Genomic DNA, 12,077 nt, shown 5'->3' on the forward strand with positions numbered 1-12,077 from the left:
CCCTCAGCAACAATCAAGCTACTCTTTGCATCTCCATGGATTTGCCCATGCTGGACATGTCATGTAAAAGCAATCACACAATCTGTGGTCTTTAGCGACTGGCTTCTTTCCCTTAGCATCGTGCTCTCAAGGTTCATTGATGTTGTAGCATGTGTCAGTACTTAATTTCTTTTTAAAATAATATTCCATGGTATGGATATATACATTTTATCTGTTTATCAGTTGATGGACATTTGGGCTCTTTCCATTTTGGGCTGTGATGAATAATTTTATTTTTATAGTTAAAAAAAAAATAGAACAAAACTGCTTGATGTTTTCCCTGCCTTTAAAGAAGACAGGAAGTAGTTTATTCTGAAAAATGGCAAAGATACAATCAAATCCCAGATGATTCACATATGACTGTTTAATTTTGAGCTTCTTCCATGTTTCAGGCAGGGTGCTAGGTACTTTCACAAAACATTATCTGTTTTTAACAGAACATTTTGAGCTAATTTTTGCATGACAATAGTCCCAATTTAGCTGTAAGGTTCTTAACAGCCAAGGCAAAGAGGAATATACATTATATTGCTGTCCTACTGGCATCTGTTGGGTTGGAACCAGCTCTCAGATTCACTCTTCTCTTAGAAGAGCAAAGCAGCTCTTTGGTTTCCGTTGAGCAGAGAGGCTTATTCCTCCACCTCTCGCTTGCCATCCATGTGCTCAGGTCACCACTCATATCACCCATGCCCCTATTCACTTTGCCCAGATCACTTTCATACCCGTGATCTCTTTCAACCCAGGGGGGCAGCGCCTGAGTGGTGTTACTACCAGCTCTGCTCTGCATGTCTTCAGTGTTTCTTCAGCAAATGCTTGTTTTAAGTTGAGTACTATGGGTCCAGGTGAACAAGATAGATACAGCACTGCCACCCAGAACTCGGCCCAGAGAGGAAACCAGACACTAAACAAGGAGACAGCTAAGTAATCCCCAAAGCTAAAGTGCTGGGAATAAAACTAAGAGGGGGCAGCGATGGGGAACATCCAAGCGGGCAAAGAATAAACTCACCTGAATAGTCAGGAGCATCCTCCCTAAGATGGGGTTTTCAGCTGCAATTCTAAGAAGGAGCCAAGCCATGTGGTCAGAGGGAGTCCTTTCCCTGCAGGGGGGGATGGCCTGAGCAAAGACTTTGGGGAGGAAGAGCCTGGTATGGTCCAGGAAGGGGTGGTGGAGGGGGAAGAGAGGCCACTTTGGCTGGAATGCAAAGATGGGGAAGGGGTACCAGACAGGACTGCAGAGGTGCCCAGGGGCGGATCAGGAAGGGCCTAACCAACCAAGATAAGGAGTTTGGGTTTTATTTTCAGTGCAATTAAATTCAGTGAAAAGTTTTAGAAAGGAGAGTGGTGGGATCCAATTTAAGTTTTAAAAAGACTGCTATGTGGAGGATGAACTGCAGAGCAAGAGAAGAGGCAGGAAACTATACTGGCAGGCTCTCAGGGGGTCTGGGAGGAGATGCCCGTCATGGACAAGGTGAAGAGAGTCACTTTGCAGAGAAGGCATAAAGAAGAGGGCTACATCACAGGTGGCTCCTAGATTTGGATTTGTGTAACTAGGGAAAGGACAGTGCCATCTACTGAGGTGGAAGGGTGGAGAAGAAATGGGTTAGGGGAAATGTCAAGAGCTCTGTTAGAGACACAGTTGGTTTAAGATGCTTGTATAACCCCCACCTGGAAAGGTCAAACCAGCCACTGGATAGGAGCCTGGAGCTCTGAGAAGAGGCCTTCTTAAGATGCAAATTAGGGACAGTCAGCATGGAGGTGGCATTTAAAGGCATGGGTATGGATGAGATCACCTGGGGAGATCTCTGAAGCTTTTGAAGCTTTTCTCTATATCTGTGCCTCCCAAGTGTCAAAACAACAAGTCAATTCTGTCAGTTTAGAGAGGGAAAAAACTCACAGATGATACCAGCCATTTGGTCCCATGTAAATAAAACTTTGATTAAGCAACTTTTCTTATAGTCAACCATGGGTTTGATTCTGTGTGTGCAGATACACAAACCTGAGTGTATCCCATGATCAGGTGAGAGCAAAAGAAACTGGGGCAGCAGGCCAGACTCAGGACAGCAAGTGAGCTCACCCCTAAAACAGGGAAACATCCTCCTATCAGGCAGTCAGACTTCACATCACTAGGTCACTGCTGCAACAGAAATGTTGTAACAACACAGCCATCACTGACCGGCAACAAGATTGGGATGATGCTCTCAGGGTTAAAAACAAGAAACAGAAGCTCCATGTGTCCACACTCAGGTACAAAGGGGAAGGAACATGTCCAGCCAGTTTTGACCATCCATATACACCTCCATCACCATCTTCACCATCATCACTCTGCTGATAGAAGAGACATCTTTTGTCCAGTATATGTCTGCAGGAAAAAAAAAATCCCCAAGTCTTATTTTTCTGCAAAAAAATCAGCCCTTACTAAAAATATTTGCTCTGGGCCAATTAAGAAAAGATGGTATATTTCTGTATTTCTGAGAAACAATCACATTGTTTTCCTGATTTTTCAGGAAAAGCTGTGTGAAAACAAAAGGCTTCTCAAGAATCCCTTCCCAGAGGCCAAGGCAACTCTTAACTTTCGCTGTTTATGAATGAGCTGACTCAGTCTCTTCTGTCCACCACAGGCCCCACCGTGGCAGCTGTGGGTGGCTGACAGTCTGTTAGGAAGGCAAGAATTAGCATGGGTTTGTTCAGTTTGTTCACTTTGTTCAGAAGCAGCTTTGTCCTGTTATTCCTGAATGATAAGGGTGATTCAGATATAAATGAACTAGTGTCAAGAGGAAAAGAAAAATGTCACCAATCACCTGGTCATCAGTTCTTGATTGTGACAAGGGGCTGAGACCCAAGGTGGATGACGCCAGAGAGAGGAGAGGAAAATCCAGCCCCAGGACACCTGATGCAAAGAGCCGACTCGTTGGAAAAGACCCTGATGCTGGGAAAGACTGAAGGCAGGAGAAGGGGACAACAGAGGACAAGATGGTTGGATGGAATCACTGACTCAGTGGACATGAGTTTGAGCAAACTCTGGGAGATAGTGGAGGACAGGGAAGCCTGGCATGCTGTAGTCCATGGGGTCGCAAAGAGTCGGACACGACTTAGCGACTGAACAAAGTGTCAGGAAAACCAAAGACAGGGGCACAGGCAGAGTTCACAGGAAAGCCAGTCTGCATGCATCAAAGGCCAGATAACTCAGAACTCAACCTTGCAGGAGCTCGTCGGGAGACAGCGCTGTGCAGAGGTGGTGGGGACAAGCACAGAGAGGAGAAGACCTTGAGCTGGGAGGGTCCCAGAGGATTCAGAGAGTACAGCCGAGAATGGGTACAAGCGCAGCTCCAAGTCTGGCAGGGAGGATGTGTTTGGCACTGGGGAGACCAGTGTAGATAAGATGCAGAGAAGAAGAGTGAGGACCCAGTAGGCAGAGCAATGGGTGAGCACTGGAAAGGGCCAGCAGGAGCAAAGGCTCTGTCTTCAGGCAGAATCTCACCTGACCTGAGTCATGTGTGGACATCTGTCCCCCCCATGATTCCACCTGAAACCCTGAACAAGATCCATTGAACTCTGTCCTGACTCCATGTTCATTGCAAACACGTGGACCAATCAGCTTAAAATCGTAACACCATTTATCAGAATGCATGTCTTGCCCTCCTATGCCAAGCTTCGAACCATATAGATATTTGGGGACGATAAGAGAGCAACTTTACAAATCGTCGAAAATAAAGCATAAGCCCCTCTTCTCCCCACACCAGTTCCCCAGGCTAGCTGATTCTCATAAAGCCGTGGCATTTACTGCCCACTCCTCATCTTTATTTTAAAAGATCATAAGGGGCGCAAAAATTGCAGGGTACAGACTGCCTCTGGCTCTATCTGTTTAGTGAAAGGTTAGTCCCTGAATTAACAAAAATGTGTTATTTTATTTAAAAGCCTATCTGGAGGGTGAACTTTTCCAGGTTTGAGAGCATACAAAGAGAGACGCAGACATCAAGATGGTAAACCTTATCTGCTTGCTGAAATTCGATTCAGAGTACTTGCCAGCCCAATTTTTGGCAAATCAGTCTGTTTTAAGTAGGCTGGGCCCATAAGGAAACCTGCGGATGGGAAAGGCCTTGTGAAGAGAGGATAGGGCCTGGCCAGGTAGAGCTGGGCTGTAGGAACCTGACTCGAAGAAGGTGACTGAATCACAGTGTCCAAAGGGCTCGGCAATCCATGGCGACATTGGTATTATGAAGCACCGAAATTTTTTGGAAGTGACTCCCAGTATAATTTCATGGATCTGATTATTTTCTTTTACCAGGCTAGACAACCAAGTTTGTTGTCCAGTGAAGAGGGAAGAAGGCTTCAAAGAAAGTCACAGAACAGACAGGCAGGGTATGACGTAAAGATGCCCCCAACTGCCTGAAAACTCAAGTATTTAGAACGCCCTTCGGAGAAGGCAATGGCACCCCACTCCAGTACTCTTGCCTGGAAAATCCCATGGATGAAGGAGCCTGGTAGACTGCAGTCCATGGGGTCACTAAGAGTCGGACACGACTGAGCGACTTCACTTTCACTTTTTCACTTTCATGCATTGGAGAAGGAAATGGCAGCCCACTCTGGTGTTCTTGCCTGGAGAATCCCATGGACAGGGGAGCCTGGTGGGCTGCCATCTATGGGATCGCACAGAGTTGGACACGACTGAAGTGACTTAGCAGCAGCAGTCACAGATAATGCAGAAACCCATACAGAGAGGACAAGTACAGAGATGAGGTCACTGGCTCCCTCTAGTGGTTGAAATCTCCGGGGGCAGAAGAAAAATAGGTAGGGTCTCCAGACAGGACTAAAAAGCCTCTTGATGAAAGTGAAAGAGGAGAGTGAAAAAGTTGGCTTAAAGCTCAACATTCAGAAAACTAAGATCATGGCATCTGGTCCCATCACTTCATGGCAAATAGGTGGGGAAACAATGGAAACAGTGACAGACTTTATTTTCTTGGACTCCAGAATGACTGTAGCCATGAAATTAAAAGACGCTTGCTCCTTGGAAGAAAAGCTATGACCAGCCTAGACAGCATATTAGAAAGCAGAGACGTTACTTGGCTGACAAAGGTCCGTCTAATCAAAGCTATGGTTTTTCCAGTAGTCACGTATGGATGTGAGAGTTAGACTATAAAGAAAGCTGAGCACCAAAGAACTGATGCTTTTGAACTGTGGTGTTGAAGACTCTTGAGAGTCCCTTGGACTGCAAGGAGATCCAACTAGTCCCTCCTAAAGGAAATCAGTCCTGAATATTCATTGGAAGGACTGATGCCGAAGCTGAAATTCCAATACTTTGGCCACCTGATGCAAAGAACCAACTCACTGGAAAAGACCCTGATGCTGGGAAAGATTGAAGGTGGGAGAAGGCGACAGCAGAGGATGAGATGGTTGGATGGCATCACTGATGCAATGGACATGAGTTTGAGTAAGCTCTGGGAGTTGGTGATGGACAGGGAAGCCTGGCATGCTGCAGTCTATGGGGTTACAAAGAGTCAGACGTGACTAAGCAACCAAACTGAACTGAACCAGACAGGAGTGCAGGGGAACCCTTGTATGCCATAGCTTACTCCTGACTTCCCAAGGGGGTATATCAGGAAATCAGAGTGTCTGCATTAAAAAAAAAAAAAAACACATCTCTTAGGCAAGTGGTGCACCACAGTACAGGGTGGGAAGTTAGAAGTGAGGAGTGAGGAATGGTGTAGCAGCCCAAGATGGCCCTCACTTCGCATCTCCATCCTAGGAATGTTGCATCAGGACCCGAGAGGCTCCCTGCACCAAGCCCCAGGACCCACCATCACACACTGCCTGTGCCCGGAACACAGACCACCAGCCCCCGCCCCCAGCAGCAGAGGTTTCAGTGGTGGAAATGCTGAGGCCAGAGGCTGCCACAGGACAAGTGGGCGAGCGGGTCAGCCGGATGACCATGCGTGGACCAGGCAAGCCCATCAAAGAGGGAGACATGAGATGTCCTGAACCCAGGCATCCTCCCAGGAAAGTGAGCAGGAGAAGGAAAGGGGAAAAAAAGCCTTCTTTAGGGAAGTCACAGACCTGAAGGAGAATGTGATTTTAACTGATTTATTTACTGGGGTGGAGGGGCACTCTTTCAACCAGAAAAAAAAAATACTACCTTCTTTGTAAAGGTTAAAGATAGCTTTTGGTGGTGTTGGTGTTGGTGGTAGTGGGGCTTCCTCAATGGATCAGTGGTAAAGAATCCACCTGCCAATGCAGGAGACACGGGTTCGATCCCTAGGTTGGGAAGATCCCCTGGAGGAGGAAATGGTAACCCACTCAAGCATGCTTGCCTGGGAAATTTCATGGACAGAGGAGCCTGGCGGGCTACAGTCCATAGGGTTGCAAAGAGTTGGACACAACTGAGCAACTGAGCATACAGCATGGTGGTAGTGGCGATATTTGTATTTTTGTGACTGCAGTCTTCCCTGCCATCATCAAGAAAGCAAGATGAGACTAGTTCTGGAAACACTTTTAAAGCTGAATTTTTCTGCACATACTACCACTTGCCAGTTACATTTCAGCCCCTCCATAGGTCACAGGAGGCATTAGGAATCTGGGGACTGTGGTGCTTGACAAAGTCCAACCAGGAGCAACAACTCTGTCCCCGTGGGGGTCCAGCTTTGTTGGAGGAGGAATCTACCCAAAGCTACAGGCACAAGGTCAGAGCCCAGACCTCCTCAGAATGGGTGGCAGGGGCCAGAAAGCATGCCCAGTATACCAGCCAAGCATTCAACTCAAGGATAAATGAAGCCCCAGGGAGGACAAGTTGAACAGACTCCAGTTTATGGTCTGGAGAGAAACAGCTGTTTCCTTGGGGAAACAGAAACTCAGAGGGGGGTCACCCTAGACCGGACGTTCAGAGCAAGAATAACTTCAGCACCCACCCACCCACTGCGATAGCACCCGCCCACCTGCCAGGCTGGACTCCGAGGGAAACAAAGGCTGCTAATTCCCCAAGGATGCCAGCCCTCCTGCTCCCACTCCCCAGTCTCCCACAGACACGCCGAGATGAGATAATGGATTCAAAAGCACGTCGTCAACCGCAAAGTGCTGTACAAAAGCTGGCATAATTATTAATATTAGCGGCGGGATTTTTTTCTTTTCGAGAGAGATGCCAGAATCTGTGTGTTCATAAATCATAAAACACTTCCTGCCTGAGCCTTCTTCCAACTTCTCTCTCTTTGCCTTGTCAAACTTCCCACTCCAACCAAATAAGTCCTTAGGATGGAGAGATCATTCATGATAGGGGACCAGGAGTTCACAGCTGTCTCAGCACCGGGGCCACAGGAAGGCTTTGTCAACACACCTGCCTGTACTGAATGGAACTGGAAGAGAAGCCAACTATGGGCCAATGTGGAAAAGATGGGTGAGCAGCAGGACCACGACAAGCACTGAAGGAGACTGCATCTCATCATTTATGTGAAAACCTCATCCCTGGAGGCTTCAGGTTTCCAGAGGGCAGGGCCCCTTCCTTTCTGCGTCTCTCAAACCTGCCAGTGTCCATCCTGAGGCCACAGAGTTGGTGAGTGAAGGAGCGCTCGGCTGAAGAGCTAGTGATCACTCAACTGATGACACACTCGTTTTGACGAGTGTGTCAATTCATAAATCAATGCCTGAAACCCAAAGCCCAGATCTTGCAGGGGAGATGCCAAACTAAGGGGCAGAGGGCCTGAGTTCTGGTTCTTAGTGGCCTCACGTCTCATGCACAGCTCTGAAAAAGTCCTTTCCCTTCTTTGGACTTAATTGTCTTCACCTGTTAAATTTAGGAACGTGGGTGAAAATTTTTTGGAGTGTGTAAACCCACATTCTATGACTCTATCTATGCCTCTGCTCTCCTGGGCAGCACAAACAAAACAAAACCAGACAAAATAATCATCAACAATTTAGTGAAAAGAGCAGCCCTATCCTTAATGAGATCCCAATGAGGTTAAGACTGGTTTTTATTAGATTTTGCAATTATTTAATGCTATTAGGATGTTGTTTGTAGAATGCTTAAAAATTGTGAGTAAAATGTAAGTAAGTGATTCATTTAAATCTGAATCTAAAGAGATGATTGAGCCACAAGGAGGCCTGAGAGCAGGTCAAGCAGGGGAGCCAAGAGAGAAGCAGGAAAAATGGGTTCAGCGCTGTAGGCGGAGACTTGCCACATGCAGCTTCAAGGATGAGAACAAAGAAACAAAGCCAGGCCCTTTGAACTCTGACTACAGCCAACACCTGTGTGCCTCTAACTGGTATGACATATAAATTTTTTAAAACTCACAATACAGTTACTTCTGGAACCATATTCAGCCTAGCTTAACTCTGAATCTTTGATGATTTGATGTCCTCAAATTTAAATTATTGTGGCAGATACAGATTTACATGCACACATACACAGTCAAAGCTATGGTTTTTCCAGTAGTCATGTACAGGTGTGAGAGTTGGACCATAAAGAAGGCTGAGCACCAAAGAATTGATGCTTTTGAATTGTGGTGTTGGAGAAGATTCTTGAGAGTCCCGTGGACTTCAAGGAGATCAAACCATTCAATCCTAAAGGAAATCAACCCTGAATATTCATTGGAAGGACTGATGCTAAAGCTGAAGTTCCAATACTTTGGCCACCTGATGTGAAGAGCTGACTCATTGGAAAAGACCCTGATGCTGGGAAAGACTGAGGGTGGGAGGAAAAGGGGGCAACAGAAGATGAGATGGCTGGATGGCATCATCGACTCAACAGACATGAGTTTTAGCAAACTCCAAGAGATAGTGAAGGACAGGGAAGCCTGGCGTGCTGCAGTCCATGAGGTCACAAAGGATTGGACACGACTGAGTGACTGAACGACAACAACACACACCTTTCTTCCCCCTCTGGAAACCACCACAGGTTTCAGTATTAATGATGAGGAGGAATAACAAAAACACTGGAATTGACCCAGACTCTGCCATGAGAAGCCATAGCATAACATCTGGAACACAGTGGGTATTCATTCAACAAACATTAGTGGTGGTGTGACGATGTGATAAAGACAGCGAGGATGGCCATGATCACACAATGACGGGAAAAGCACGGAGGGACCCAGCCCAGACTAGAAGTCAGTGAGCCCTTCTTGGAGGTGGTGACACCTTGATCAAGCAGAGAGGGAAAAAGGAACTCACTTTCAGGTGCATGGAGACCACTGCAGCTCTGGCTTGGCTGCCAGCAGAAATCGCCATGGGTATAATTCCAACCCTATGACTCGGTGTCCCTCCTCCCAGCAATTGTCTTTATCCAAGCTTTGGATTATATGCCTCCTTGTCGCATTTCTAGCCTCACCTCACCTTTCTGACCTGACTCTCCGCAGTGCTGAATGTATGCTCCATGGAAGCTGCTTTTAAAAATAAACCTTGATATGAGTTTGCTTGCTGGGCCTCTGTCTCTTTCTCTAATAGCAACCCATTTCATCACAAACAATCCTGTGAATTTAGTAGCATCAGTGCCTTCACTGAACACATCAAGTGACTGTGAACTGAATAACTGAGTGCTCTTTTAAAGAGGAAACTGGGAGGTAAGGAGTCCTTGCCTGCATCATAGAGCCTAGAGTTGAGGTCTGAGCCCAGTTCTGTTTGTCTCCTAAGTCTGCACATTACAACTGTGTCTCGTTCTCAACACACTCTGTACTAAGGATTTGAGACTGTCTTGCCCCTAAAGTTGTGAGTGCTTCAAGGCCAGAGACATTGTCTGCTTTGTTCACAGCTGTGTCCCTGAGCAGAATCCTTGGCTAGGTATTGAGGAGTGTCCTAGTAAATATTTATCGAAGGAATGAATAAATGAATTCTGTCTGCCTTAGGAGGTGATCAAGAAAATGAAGGTGGATGTGTTTCAGTGGTGCTTAAATTAGATACATAGGCAAGAAAAAGATGTTTGAGGAATGCTTTAGCAACTCAGTTGGTAGTGGTAGTCTAGTTGCTAAGTCATGTGGGACTCTTGTGACTCCATGGAGTACAGCCCACCAGGCTCCTCTGTCCATGGGATTTCCTAGGGAAGGATACTGGAGTAGGTTGCTATTTCCTTTTCCAGGGGATCTTCCTGACCCAGGGATCAAACCTGGGTCTCCTGCATTGTAGGCAGTCTCCCGCATTGCAGGCGGATTCTTTACCAGCTGAGTCATCAGGGCTTCCCTTAACAACTCAATTACTTGGGATCTAAACAGGAAAGCTGCAACTCCTCCTAGTAGTCATACACTGGGGATTGGATGACACATATTAATATCCCATGTGAGCAAAGAGAACAGGAAGACAACAGGGGGTGGTAAGGGACCCTAGAGATGAATGCAGTGGAAACTACGGCCACTCTTCAGCTGGAGGGATAAAGAAAAGCCACAGAGCTACTGAGGCGGGAGCTGGGGTCCCCCAGTAGATGCTGAAAACCACACTGAGCCTATGCATCCAGAACTGGGGATATGGAACTTACAGCTTTCACCAAGGACATACTCAATCCAAGGCACAGAGAAAAGGAGAGAAATATGCCTGCTTCTCCCTTCTTCTTGCCCTCAGTTTCCCTTCAGGGCTTCTCATTGGCCAGAACCAGCCAAGAGCCTGCTGACAGGGGAGCCTGGAAGAGCAGCCGTCATCACTGTCCCACGCACTGAACAGGAGAAGGGAGGAAACGGGCTCAGGTGCAGCCCAGGGACTGATTCTAAAGTGAAGATTCTGAAACTATTATTAGGCAATGGAGAGGTCAGTCTTTTTCAGACATTTCTTACAAAACAGCATATTCAGAAAGAACAGGGCAAGGAACATTATGAACAAGTTTGAGAAGCAGTCACCTATAGATTTGAAATTCCTGGCTGAGATGGTTGAATGATGCAGGGCTGGGGGAGAGGGGCGGGGTGCAGCATGAGATGTTGTCTCTCATTCTGTCAGTTACACAGGGGTACAGCTCCCAGGGAGGCCCACGGCTCAGGGAACCTGCTTGTCCAGGAACACAGACCCAGCCAAGTCCACTCAGCCCCCATGTCCCAGAGGGGACTGGCCCCACAGTCACGAGAATGGCTGACTTGGGGAGTGAGTTCTCTGGTCCAAGTGGGGATCCATATCACTCAGAGCAGTCTAAGTGTCTGATTGTTCCACCAAGAAGTCCTCAAAACAAGGCAGAAAAGACAGATTGACCATCAGAGCCAGAAGGACCCTGTGACCTTGCCTGGTCCCACCCCATTCCCCATCCTGACCTCATGTTCCAAATGAAGAAGCTGAGGACCGGGGTTGAAACAGGCCTGGCCATAGGCACATGACAGCGTAACAGCAGGCTCAGAATATCAGCTCAGGTTAAGGTTTCCAGAGGGGCGGGAAGAGAAACGGGGTATGTGTGTGTGTGTGTGTGGTTATAAACTGAAACACGAGAAACTTTATTTCATAGAGAATCAGCATTATAGTAAACTGAGTGATCTGGTAGAGAAAGACGATGCTTGGCATATTAATCTCAACTTCAAAATACTTACCAAATAGTTAATAATTATAACATGTATTAAATAGAACTTAATAATTTATTATCAATGGTGTTGAAGATGCCAAAAGACCTTGCCAGTCCTCTGCTGAGGATGCTTCAAAGTAAAGCAGGAGACAGAGTTAAATGTGCAGTGGCCTCAGGACATGTCCTGGAAACCACTTTTAAAAATAAATACCTGGAGATGTTGGCTTATGTCTTTGACAGAGTAGCTTGTATCAGGTTAACCATCCTGCTGAGAGCAACTATAAAAGCTAAATATATTGCAGAAAACAGCTGTTTGGAGTCATAGGAGAGTAACGAAAGCAGCCAGGACTTTAGGGGCCAAGATTCTGGAGAAAAGAGAAACGCAGTGAGTAAACCCTAAATGTCCCCCATGTTTTCCCTTCAGGGCATTTGCCAATTCTCAAGGGGCATCGCTGAGACAGAGAGGAAACATAAGCCTAGAACCACAGCAGCCTTGCTGGTCTGAGAAGACAAAAATTGGAATTCAGTGCTACCCAGGAAGCCAGAACATAGAGAACTCTTCTCCTGGAGAAAGGGCCCATATAGAAATAAGTCAGGC

The 12,077-nt window shown here is 46.7% G+C and overlaps 1 protein-coding gene across 1 annotated transcript in view; it reads right to left on the reverse strand.

The window, feature by feature from the left end:
* Nucleotides 1–307: 307 nt before the first annotated feature.
* The window catches only part of LOC147362814 (uncharacterized), a 36,461-nt gene continuing 24,691 nt past the window's right edge, over nucleotides 308–12,077 (reverse strand). Inside the window, exon 4 of the mRNA XM_086328373.1 lies at nucleotides 308–2,395. The gene's annotated coding sequence lies outside the window, so the exon portion shown is untranslated. The remainder of the gene's footprint in view (nucleotides 2,396–12,077) is intronic.

This window comes from Bos grunniens, chromosome 11 (genome assembly GCF_055505025.1).
Source record: "Bos grunniens cultivar Pamir isolate PY7600 chromosome 11, Bosgru_T2T1.0, whole genome shotgun sequence".
NCBI lineage: Eukaryota > Metazoa > Chordata > Mammalia > Artiodactyla > Bovidae > Bos > Bos grunniens.